The sequence below is a fragment of the Megascapheus bottae genome, chromosome X (assembly GCF_031878675.1).
Source record: "Megascapheus bottae isolate mThoBot1 chromosome X, mThoBot2.hap1, whole genome shotgun sequence".
In the NCBI taxonomy this organism is placed as follows: domain Eukaryota; kingdom Metazoa; phylum Chordata; class Mammalia; order Rodentia; family Geomyidae; genus Megascapheus; species Megascapheus bottae.
In genome coordinates this window covers 79,387,979-79,401,046 of record NC_143547.1, presented here as the reverse complement: position 1 = coordinate 79,401,046, position 13,068 = coordinate 79,387,979, and positions in this window count along the sequence as shown.

Sequence of the window (13,068 nt, the reverse complement as noted above, 5' to 3'; positions counted from 1 at the left end):
CTTTCCTCCATAACTTGGCCTGGTTATTCTTCCCCTTCCCTCCATCTCCATATTCTTTCTATCCAACACGTTTAAGTTTGCTTCCTGGGACATATGAAATGTTGGCTGCTGTAGGCAAAAGTCCTTTGCCACTCTATCTTTGCAAGCTCATTTCCTGTCCCAACCTCCACCTTCACACATTCTCTTGTGTGAGCACAACTTTCGGGCTGATGTTTTATTGTTTCCTCAAGCTTATCATATGTGAAAGGCAGCAGCGCACTGTTCTCTGTGAAGCAAGCTTCCTTGATTGGCTTTTCATAGCACTGATATCCCTACCAGAAACAAAAATGTGAGTCATTTCTGACTCCTTCCTGACTTTGTACTCACGGTTTTGCAATCACCTGCTCGTATTCTGAAGTAGTTTGTATTTATAAAATATTTCATAGAAAAGGACAGAGAATAAACTCCAAATTCACCACCACTAACTGTATGACCTTTTCTGTTTTTGTCATATGAACTACCAAATTTTTCAAAGAATAAAACATTATTAATGCATTTGAAGTCCCCTCTGTACATTTTTGCAGCCCTCTTCTTTTTGTTGTTGTTAGTGGTGGTCATGGGGTTTGAATTCCGGGCTTGGGCACTCTACTACTTTGAGACACAGCATCAGTTCTGATTTTCTGGTGATTAATTGGAGATAAGTTCGCAGGGACCAGGGGCTTTTCTGCCCACTCAACCCTATTCTTTATTTCTTTTTTTTTGGGGGGGGGGTCCTGCTATATGGCTTAAGCTAGCCTCAAACTTGAAATTCTCCTGTCTTCAGTTCCTGAGTGCTAGGATTATCTAAAGCCTAGATTTAAACTTTCAAGTAAGGTTTTATACTTTTACCTCACATGCACTTATCTATCTCTAAAATATATATGGTATTGCCGGGCAATGGCTACTTGTGCCTGTAATCCTAGTACTTAGGAGGCTGGGATCTGAGGATCACAATTTAAAGCTCTGTCAAGGGAAGTCCTTGAGACTTTTATGTCCAATGAATCACCCAAAAAAAGTGAAACTGTGGCTCAAATTGGAAGAACTCTACTCTTGAGCAAAAAAGCTCTGAGTTCAAGCCCCAGGACTGGCACCACATACACACATATACACACATGCATACATACATATATTTACATGTGTATATAATTGTACATTTAAATTATTGCTTGTACATTTAGATGTTACATAGTTCATTATGTATATCATTCTGCAACCTATAATTGTAATTCATCATTTTTTCTGCTGTTCACGGAATTGACTCCTAAGGCCTGAGCATGCTAAGCAGGTACTTTACTTCTTTTCTATCACCTTCCTGCCATCATAATGATTTTGGGTGTTCTCCATTTCTTTTTGCCAGTCCTGGGCTTGAACTCAGGGCCTGAGCACTGTCCTTGGACTTTCTCAAGGTTTGAGCTCTACCACTTGAGCCTCAGCACCACTTCCGGCTTTTTGCTATGTATGTGGTACCAAGGAATTGAACCCGGCTCTTTGTGCATGCTAGGCAATTACTTTAACCACTAGGCCAAACTCCCGGCCAAGTGTTCTCCATTTAAATCATATATATCTAGTTCATTCTGTTGAACTTCAGTATAGCATGCTTTTTTTTTTTGCTAATCTTGGGGCTTGAATTCAGGGCCTGAGCACTGTTCTTGAACTTTCTCAAGGCTGGAGCTCTGCCACTTGATCTCAGCACCAGTTCCAGCTTTTCTGTGTTTGTGGTACTGAGGAATCAAATCCAGGGCTTTGTGCATACTAGGCAAACACTCTACCACTAAGCTACACTCCAGGCCCTACAGTATATTCTTATATGAATAAAATATACTTAGCAAAATTAGGAACAACTTATTTTTAATTTTTCCAGTCATAGATGATATCCAGATGAACATTCTTTTTTTTTATTTCTTTCTAGTCCTGGAGCTTGAACTCAGGGCCTGAGCACTGTCCTTGAGATTCTTTTGCTTAAGACTATTCTTATACTTTAGTTTCTTATTGCATTAACTAGAACCTCAAGATAGTACTCAAAAATAGGAGCCATAGCACCACTTCAGGTTTTTTCTGTTTATGTGGTACTGAGGAATTGAACCCAGGGCTCCATGCTTGCTAGGCAAGCACTCTACCACTAAGCTACATTCCCACAGTTCCATAGTATACATATGTAAATTTCTGTGGATTTGCTTAACCTGCCCTTTCTTACCTAATCCATAATCCAGATGATTGTTTTTCAAAGTACCCTCCTGCACAAGCAAATCTAAAACTTTCCCATGTCCCATTTTTGCCTGCCTTCAGGAATACTTACCAGACTTTCTTCTAAAATTATTGGTCTTCTGTTTACACCTTCAAGCATTTCATTAACCTGTGATGCATCTGTTTCACGTTGGAAAACCAAGTGTTTTCCTCTTGTCTGTGAAGTGACCTCTGGTATATATTTTCATATGTGGTGAATCTGCTTTGGCTTTTTTGTTCTACTCCATAGAATATTTATCCCTGTGTCAATACCATCATGTCTTCATTTCAATGTCTTTATAAGAGAAAAATCAAGCTGGATGCTGGTGGATCACACCTGTAATCCTGGCTACTCAGAAGGCTGAGATCTGAGGGTTGCAGTTCAAAGCCAGCTCAAGCATGAAAGTCCCATGAGACTCTTATCTCTAATTAACCACTGGGAAGCTGGAAGTGGTGTTGTGGCACAGAGTGATAGAGTGCTAGAGCTCAGGGACAGCATCCAGACCCAAAGTTCAAGCCCTGCAAACAGCAGAGAGAGAGAGAGAGAGAGAGAGAGAGAGAGAGAGAGAGAGAGAGAGAGAGAGAGAGAGAGAGAGAGAGAGAGAGAGAGAGAGAGAGAGAGAGATCTAGGAATTTGGTTGGATTGTATTAAGTTTCTATGTCAATTTATTATACTGTTTCCTTAGTCCCATCATGTTTAAACTTTGCATATGGGTCAGGAATGTGGCCTAGAGGTAGAGTGTTTTTGTAGCATGCACAAAGCCCTGGGTTCCATTCCTCTGTACCACATACACAGAAAAAGCCAGAAGTGATATTGTGGCTCAAGTGATAGAGTGCTAGCCTTGAAAAACTCAAGGACATCGCCCAGGCCCTGAGTTAAAGCCCCAAGATTGACAAAAACAAACACTTTGAAAATAAAGGTCTTACACATCTTTTAAGCTTGTTTAGCAAAAGCTAGTTATTTAATAGCTTTTGTCTATTGTGAATAAGTTATTGTTTTATTTTCATTGGTTAGTTATAATAAGTATATAGAACCTTATTGAATTTTTTTGTGCCTATCCTTGGGCTTCAACCCAGAGCCTGGGCAATATCCCTGAGCTTTTGTGCTCAAAGCTAGCACACTACCATTTGAGCCACAGTTCCACTTCTGGTTAAAGTCTCCAGGAAAGTCTGAGAAATTTTCCTGTCTAGGCTGGCTTGGAAACCTGATATCTCTTATCTCAGCTTCCTGAGTAGCTTGGGTTGTAGGCACGAACCACTGTTGCTTGGCCCTATTGAATGTTTAATATTGTAGTCTTGCTGAATTCTCTATTTGTCATAATACTTTGTAGGTTATCTAATTATTGTGGACTTTCTAAGTAGATGAGCATGTCATCTACATGTAATAATAGTTTTGTCTGTTTTTCCTTTCCAATTCTTACACTTTTGTTTTTTATTGCATTAGCTAGAACCTCAAGATAGTACTCAAAAATAGGGATATTCTACATCAATGAAAATGTTTCTAAAGTATTATTAACATTGAGAATCATATTTGTTTATATGTAAGCTTTTCTTGGTAGAATTGAACTTTGAACGCAGGGCCTCTTGCTTTCTAGTGGTGAGGGGGTTGAGGCTCTGTCCAATGGGACAAAAAGTCTCTCTTTCATGAATCAAATACTTTCAGCAGCAAAAGATTGTAATCTTTAAAAACAGAACACTGTAAAAAAATGTCAGTGTAAACAACAATAACAACAAGAAAAGGAGACAGCACCCAGAGCCAGTGGCTCATGCTTATAATCCTAGCTAATCAGGAGCCTGAGATCTGAGGGTCAAGGTTCAGAGCTAGCCTGTGCAGAAAAAGCCCCTGTGAAACTCATCTCCAATTAACCACTCAAAAACTGAACGTGGGGCCAGGAGTTTGGCCCAGTGGTAGTGTGCCTGCCTATCATGCACAAAGATCCAGGTTCCATTCCTTGTACCACATACATAGAAAAAAAAGCCGGAAATGGTGATGAGGTTTAAGTGGTAGAGCTCTAGCCTTGAGAAAGTCCAAGAACAGTGCTCAGGCCTTGAGTTTAAGCTCCACAACTGGCAAAAAAACCCCCCCAAACCTGGAAGTGGAGCTATGGCTCAAAGTGGTAGAATGAATAATCTGAGTAAAAGAGCTCAGTGTTCAGGCCCTGAGGTCAAGCCTTACAACCAAAAATAAAATAAACAAGAAAAGGAGACAACATCATCTTGTTGACAGGAAACAAAAGTGAAGATTTACAAATTGTTTAGGTGAACAATTTCCAAATCCTCTATCAGTGAAGAAATGGACATATGGGAGAAACTACCTTATAGTAAAGAAAAAAAAACAACCAATTTGTAAGTATCTAAAATATAATAAGACTTACAAATCTAACATATAAAGAAAACACTATATATATATATATATATATATATATGTCTTTGTAAAATCTTTATTTCACTTTTTTTTTTGCAGATCCTGGGGCTTGAACTCAGGTCCTGGACACTGTCCCTGAGCTCTTCAGCTCAAGGCTAGTGCTCTACCACTCGAGACACTGCACCATTTTTGGCTTTTTCTGAATAGTTTATTGGAAATAAGAGTCTCATGGACTTTTCTGCCAAGGCTGGCTTCAAACCATTATCCTTAGATCTCAGCTTCCTGAGTAGCTAGGATTATAGGGATGGGCCACTGGTGACCAACTCTTCATTCAACATTTCAGAAATAAAAATCTGTCTCTGTCTCTCTGTTACATGCATATACACAGTGTTTTTGGTGGTACTGGGGTTTGAACTCTGCCTTATCCTGGTTAGGCTTGCACTCTACCAATTGGGCCATACATCCAACCCTTGTTTACCTTCACTCTTCTTCAGATAGTATCTTCTACTTTTTGCCTGGGGTTGGCCTTAGACTGTGATCCTCCTACTTATGACATTGACATAGCTAGAATTTTAAGTACCACATCCAGCTTAGCTTTCTGCTTGAACTCAGGGCCTGAGCACTGTCCTTGCACTTTCTCAAGGCTAGAGCTCCACCACTTGAGCCACAGCACCACTTCTGACTTTTCTGTGTATGTGGTACCAAGGAATCGAACCCAGGGCTTTGTGTATGCTAGGCAAACACTCTACCACTAGGTCATGCTCCCAGACGCCTCGGTAGCTCTTGGTATAAGCAGTCTTCAAATTATAGACTTTTCAATCTCTGTCTCCTAGTAGACCTGATTACAAGCAGGAATTATGGGCAGCATTGTTTGTTTGAGAGAGTGGTCTCACTGTGTAGTCTAGGTTACCTTGGAGCTTGTGATGTTTTTGCTTTACTCTTCTAAGTCATACATCACAATGCCTGACTTCAAAATGTTTGTAAAAAGAGCATCTATGTTAAAATCTATCAATTCTCTGGGTATGATTATGGCCTTCAAATACCATGCCATTATTTACTAAGTTCACTCATCTGTAAATTAACATAACGAATCATCTATGCCATAGAATTGTTAGAATATTTAAATGTAATAACTTGTAAAGCACTTGAGTAATTGAATACTACATAGCGCATTAAGCATTGCATATGTATACATTATTCAACGATATAGTCGATTAGAAATCATAACCCAATGCAACAATGGGAAAGCAAGGACTATACAGTTTGGAATATAAGGGTGGAGAGGGAATTGTCTTCTTTGATTCCTAGAACTTGATGACTTTCCTATTGCTTTAGTACTTTAGTAATAGACACTAATGTAATAAAGAACTCAACATCCACTACCCAAACTCAATGTGTTGTAGTTTTCAATGAGAAGTTCACATATTAAGTATTTATTGGTGAGCAGAAGGTGTAGCATAAACTGGAAATTGAAATTTACCATCCAGCTGGCATTGGAGTCTCTAGTCTGTAATCCTAGCTACTTAGGAGGCCAAGATCTGAGGATTGTACTTCAAAGCCAGCCCAGGCAGGAAAGTCTGTCAGACTCTTGTCTCCAATTAACCGCTAGAAAACTGGAAGTGGAGCTATGGCTCAAAGTGGTAGAGAACTAGCCTTGAGTAAAAAGGCTTAGGGACAGCACCCAGGCCTTGAGTTCAACCCCACAACCACCACCACCACCACCACAAAGATTTATCATTCCAGTGTAGAAATGGCATTCTGAGGACTGAGGCATGGTTTAAATAGTAGAGTACCTGCCTAGAAAGTGTAAGGCCCTGGGCCTGGAGAATGGCCTAGTGGTAGAGCGTTTGCTTAGCATGCACAAAGCCTGAGGTTCGATTTCTCAGAAAAAAGCCAGATATGGTGTTGTGGCTCAAATGATAGAGCTTGAGCCTTGAAAAAGCCCAAGGACAATGCCCAGGCCCTGAGTTTAAGCCCCAGGACTGGCAAAAAATAAGAAAAGAAAAATTGTGTAAGTCCCTGGGTTAAAAACACAGTACCACCAAAATTAAATTAAAATTAAATTAAATATGTCTAAAAAACCAAACTAACTAGGAACATCTGAATATCCATTTCAGACATCTGTCAGTATCCCCATCATTCCATATGTGTGTGTGCACACCTGTTCAGCACAACTGGGAACATTGTCTTCTGAATTCCTTTTAACATCATTTGAAGTATTGCAGATACCAATAGTTGGTTATAAACATGTCCAGAATATGGAAAATATTTGTATGTGAGATAATCATGGCTATGTGTAAGGCAGAGCAGGAATGAACAGCAGATAAACACAAGTACTCTAGGCCCTAGGCCACTCTGGGAAATACAGCAAAACGGCTTTCCTTTTTTTTTTCTTCCACTGCTGACTAGGTCAGAGTTTGCAGTTTTTGCAGGTGTTCAGCCTGTTCCCAGAGGCTGTGTGCTGCTGCACGACTAGCTCTCAGCCCAACCAGTGGCCTCACAGTGGGCCGTGGGATGGATCTACGCGCTTCAGTCTCAGCGTGCTGGGCGGATGGTTGGTTTTCCTGCGCTGTTTCCAGGGCGGCCCCCAGCCAAGGGTCTGGAGTTTGGGAGTTTCTAGGGGCTCTCAGGTAGGCCAGCTGGTGTCCTCTCTATTCCCAGCGGGGCCCAGCTGAGGACGTGGGCTCCAAGGGCGGAGCGGCGCCTTTCTGATTCTCAGAAGGTGAGCTTGGCTACTGGTCTGCCCTTCAGAACCCTGCTGTGTTTCCGCTGCTTTGCCAGAGCCTGTGACTGTGGGGGGCCCCTTGGTGATGTCTTGCTCAGGATTCCCAGCTGGAGGATGCCCGGCTCAAGATTTGAGGGGGACAGATGCTGGCTCCTAGACTCCCACACACCCCACCCACTGTTGGAAGGCAGGGTCTCAGCGCCCCCCACTCTCCAGATCCAGTGGTCTGGGAGAGGAACCTGTTGGGTGGGTGGGAGCTGGGACACCCACGCCCCCTTTGGTGGGGTGTTGGGTCTTAGTGCCCGCCTGCCTGTCAGTCTCCAGTCAATGGCCTGGGGGAGGAGGCTGTTGGGAGAGTGGGGGATGGGACACCTCTGCCTCCCTTGGTGGGGTGTTGGCTCTTAGTGCCGCCCGCCTGTCAGTCTCTAGTCAATGGCCTGGGGGAGGGGGCTGTTGAGGAAAGGGACAGGATTCTAAATTCCTTGCCCCCCTGCCCTTGCCAGTCTTTCTCGGGTGGGGTGGAGGGGTCTGAGTTAAGTTCTATAGCTCGCCACCAGCTCTGCTTTCCCTATGGGTTTGGGGTCACACTGGGCTACCCGCTGCACTACTTACACCTCTGCATTTGGCTGTGGGTGCTCCACTGTGTTGGGGAGTCATTCACTCCCCTCTGATCTTAGCCGCCGCCTGTGGTCCACGTCTGGGTTCTGCTGCTTGCTGTTCTGGTCTGCGCTGGTTCCTGTGTCTGACTTCTGCTGCTTGCTGGCCAGATCTATGCTGGTTCCTGCAGCATTCAGGACTGCCCAGCCCGGCGGACAGCTCGGAGCCCATGGCGAGGGGTGGGGGAGGGGTCCTCGCGTTCTGAATTCTTTGAGAAAGTTGGATGTGAGCTTTATCTGGATTTCTTTTCTGGGTTGAGTCCTTCTCTGTTGCTTCTTGAGTTTGTTGTTTGTGGATTTCTTAAGGTAGATGGCTCGTGGGACTCCCTGGTTCTTTTTGTGGTAGAGAGCTAAGCAGTGTCCCTATTGTCTTGGTGCCGTCTTCCTCTCCCCCCCCTTTTTTTTAAGAAAAGGTAATGTACCCACCACCTGATGAATGTAACTGTAACCTCTCTATACATTATCCTGGCAATAAAATAAAATAAAAAGCCTGGAAAGACTATGAAAATGGGAAGACAACTTTGACTATATGATGCAAATTAGGATTTTCCACTGACCAAACATCCTAATGACAGGATAAGTAAACTCAGTGGAGAACATTTTTTTCCCCATTTTGAAACAATCCAGGCATAGAAAGGCAGAGCCTGTTCACACAAGGGTAATACAGTGAGCTTTATTTTGTCATTCTATTTAGGGCCATAGAAGGGAAAAGATGCAGACAGCTAAGCTAATGGGGCACAAAAGGAAAAAAATAAAAGCAATCAAATGCTTTCCATGACTAGCAGAATGCATTAGAGATGACATTTATTTTGCTGAAGAATGAACGCTAAAATCATCATCAGTGAAATGAACAGTGTAACAGTATTAGGTTAAGCTATGCTCAATAGTATGTGAGAATTAATTATGAAAAGAATACATTATTTCATAGGTGCATGTGTTTCTTTTTGTCTACATTTTCATTAGTACAGATTACTTATTTATTGTGAAGACTTTGTTAGGAATTTCCATGATGCACATATAATTCTTTGACTGTATGTACTACTATATTATTTCCTAATCCTTTCCTGCCTCTACTTCTTTTTTAAAAGTCATTCTTTTTTTTTTTGCTTGTCATTGGGCTTGAACTCTGGTCTAGGGTGCTGTCCTTGAAGTTCTTTTTTTATTTTTATTTTTGGTTAGTTGCAGGGCTTAAATTCTGGGCCTGGGCACTGTCCCTGCACTCTTCAGCACATGGCTAGTGCTCTACCACTTGAGCCACAGTGCCACTTCTGGTTCTCTGGTGGTTTACTGGAGATAAGAGTCTCAGGGACTTTTGTGCCCAGGCTGGCTTTGAACCATGATCCTGACATTTCAGTCTCCTGAGTAGCTAGGATTACAGATGTGAGCCACTGGAGCCTTGAACTCCTTTTACTAAAGGTTAGTGCTGTACCATTTGAGCCACAGTGCCACTTCCAGCTTTTTCTATGATTAAATGGAGACATGAGTCTCATGGAGTTGCTTACCTGAGCTGGCTTTGAACCATGATCCTCAGATTGCATGCATTAGCCATCTCCATCTGGCAATCACTCAGCTTGTGATGCTTGTGACCAAGAACCTTGTATGTATGTATCAAGATGTGCAAATCCTTTGGTCCCCACTATAACACACTTCCCTAAATGTGCATTTCATAGTGTGAACAAAATTTTATGATCACAAGTAGTCATGTAAGTTTTAATGTGGAAAACTGAAAACAATGACAACAATTTAACTTCTGACATTAAATGGATCATTGAGTAAATTCTGTTGCATGTGGATTTGGGGACAATGTGTAGTCACTAAAAGTAATCATTAAAGAGCATGAGGATATGCTATAATATTAACTGATAAATTCCATCTAAAAACTTACATATGTAGTATGATCTCTATTATGGCAATAAAGTCAGAGAAAGGCTAGAAAAAAACTGCAGCGCTGCACACTGGTGGCTCATACTTGTAATTCTAGTTAATCATGAAGCTGAGATCTTAAGATTGTAGGTTGAATCCAGTCTGGGTAGAAAAGTTCCTGTAAGACTTTTATTGCCAATTAACTTCTCAAAAATTGGAGTTTGGGGGCCGGGAGTTTGGCCTAGTGGTAGAGTGCTTGCCTAGAATGCACGAAGACCGGGGTTCGATTCCTCGGTACCACATACATAGAAAAAAAAAGCCAGAAATGGTGCTGAAGCTCAAGTGGTAGAGTTCTAACCTTGAGAAAGTCCAAGGACAGTGCTCAGGCCCTGAGCTCAAGCCCACGACTAGCAAAAAAAATGGAGTTTGGCCTAATGGTAGAGTGTTCGCCTAGCATGCATGAAAGCCCTGGGTTCGATTCCTCAGTACCACATACACAGAAAAAAGCTGGAAGTGGTGCTGTGGCTCAAGTGACAGACCACTACCCTTGAGCAAAAAAGATGTCCAAGGACAGTGTTCAGGCCCTGAGTTCAAGCCCCAGAACTGGAAAAAAATTGGAAGTGGAGCTGTGGCTTAAAGTGGTAGAACATTAATCTTGAGCAAAAATGAGCTCAGGCTAAGACCCAGTGATTGTAAATAGACATTCTCTTCTTGAACCCTCGTTTGTTAAACCTGTCATTTAAAATATGATGTAAAAATCAACGTTAATAAAGAAAAAAATGAGCTTAGGGACAGTGCCCAGGTCCTGAGTTCAGGCCCCATGGCTGACAAAAAAAAAACCCCAAACCTAATCTTTTTGTTTTTTGGTCGTGGGCCTTGAACTCTGGGCCTAGGTGCTGTACCTGAGCTCTTCAGCTCAAGTCTACCACCCTACCCCTTGAGCCACAGCTCCACTTCTGGTTTTCTAGTGATTAGTTAGATAAAGAGTTTCTGGGTCTTTAGTTGGTCCCGGGTTGGCTTTGAACTGTGATCCTCAGATCTCAGCCTCCTGTGTAGCTAGGCATGTGCCACTGTGCCCATCTTAAAAAAATAATCTTTTAAGTACCTGCTCTATGGAAAGCATCATGATATGGGCTGGGATCTAGTAGTTAGCCAAAACAGACACTGTTCCCACACAAAACACAGATTACCTCTTGCTTTTGTCCAGCAAACGTTCTTATTTTTATCTATTTTTATTTCCTCTTTAAAGTGGCGCCAGCATCAGGCACTAAGAACAATATGTGAGTTCTCTGTGTTATTTAGTATGCATTTCAGTCTCTATCTCACAATGTTACCGCATTTGTAACCTCTCTTGTGATCCCAAAAGAAGAGTGTCATCATGTTTCATTTCTAATGGCATGTTTTTCTCCTTTGAGAAAACCAGTTTCTCCTTGCCAGGAACCAATAGTCAAAGAAGACTGGAAATTACCCACATTTAAAAATTCTGTCTTCAGTTATAGCAAAAGTTCCTGTAAATGGCGGTGTGTGTGTGTGTGGAGGGGTACTATAACCCTGTAATTTGAGCTACTCAGGAGGCCAAGGTAGGAAGATCATAGTTTAATTGCAACCTAGGCAAAGTTAGTATGAAAACTTACGTAAAAAACTAAAAACAAACAAACAAAAAAACCCTAAAAGAGCAAGAGAGACAGGGATGTGGCTCATGTGGTAGAGTAGAAGGCCTTGAGTTTAAGCCCCAGTAATTCAATAAAGAAATCAGTTAACTAAATTTTTAAACAATTTTCCAAGCACTTAATGCTTTTATTTCCAAGATGCTTTATGGCCTGGGCATTTTCTGATAGTTCAATATAATCACCAGCATGCAAAGTAGAAGCTTCCTTACCTTTGTTCTGTGAGGAAAGGTTGATTGCTCCCTGAAGCTTTGAAGGGGAGGCAGAATTTATAGGTTTTCTGATAGCTCCTATTTATTCGAAAGTTACAGCAAGGTATACCACATTCTTGTAATCCGGCCACTGGGAGGCTGAGGCAAGAGGAGTTCAAGTTTGAGGACAGCCTATGCTTCACAGTGAGGTAGGACTTGTCTCAATAAAAGAAAACAGGAAGGGGCCAGGAGTGTGGCCTAGTGGTAGAGTGTCTGCCTAGCATGCATGAAGCCCTGGGTTCCTCAGTACCACACGCACAGAAAAAGGCTAGAAGTGGCTCTGTGGCTTAAGAGGTAGAGCGCTAGCCTTGAGAAAACCCAATGACAGTGCTCAGGCCCTGAGGAGGACTTGAGGAGGGAGGGAAGGAAGAATGGAAAGGAATGAAGAAAAGAAGGAAAGAAGGAAGAAAGGAAGGATTGTATAGGAATTCAGTTGCAAGAAACAGCTTGAGATATTGAATTAGGAGTCATTATTAGGGACCCAGGCGACTGTGGGTGGATTCCTGTCTCAAAATCCTGAAGCCCAGAACTGTGCTTGCACAAAGTTTTTCTTTCTTTTCTTTCCTTTTTCTTTCTTCCTTCCTTTCTTCCTTCTCTCTCTCCCTTTCTTCTTTCTTTTCTTCCTTCCTTCCTTTCTTCCTTCCTTCCTTCCTTCCTTCCTTCCTTCCTTCCTTCCTTCCTTCCTTCCTTTCTTTCTTTCTTTCTTTCTTTCTTTCTTTCTTTCTTTCTTTCTTTCCTTTCTTGTCCGTAGTGATGCTTCAACTCTTGGCTGGGTGCTATCCCTGAGTTCTTTAGCTCAAGGCTAGCACTCTACCACTTGAGCCACAGTACCATTTCTAGCTTTTTTTTTGTGTGTATATGTGGTACCAAGGAATCGAGCCCAGGGCTTCACACATGCTAGGCAAGCACTCTACTGCACAATGCTTTTAAAGACACAAACCATATATTTGAGGTAGAGATACAACCCAACAAAAGCAGTCCATATAAGGGAATACTCAGGTATAAGCAAAAATTTTCATCCAGAGAAATACTCAGGACTGATCAAACCTTTCTATATAGGGAAAGTTAGGTTTGAGCCAATCAAACTATATAAAGGGGATAAGAGCAAAGCTCTCCAGGGTTAAACAGCATGACATCTGCAATTCAAAGGATGGACTATCTCCCCTCTAGGCTTTTCAGAGCTGGGTGGAAAATCCCCACCAACCAGCAAGGCACCAGAATGGCTATGGGCACAAGGCATACCATTTAGACCCAGTCTCCTGATTTCAGAAAGAAGGAAGGAAGGAAGGAAGGAAGAAAG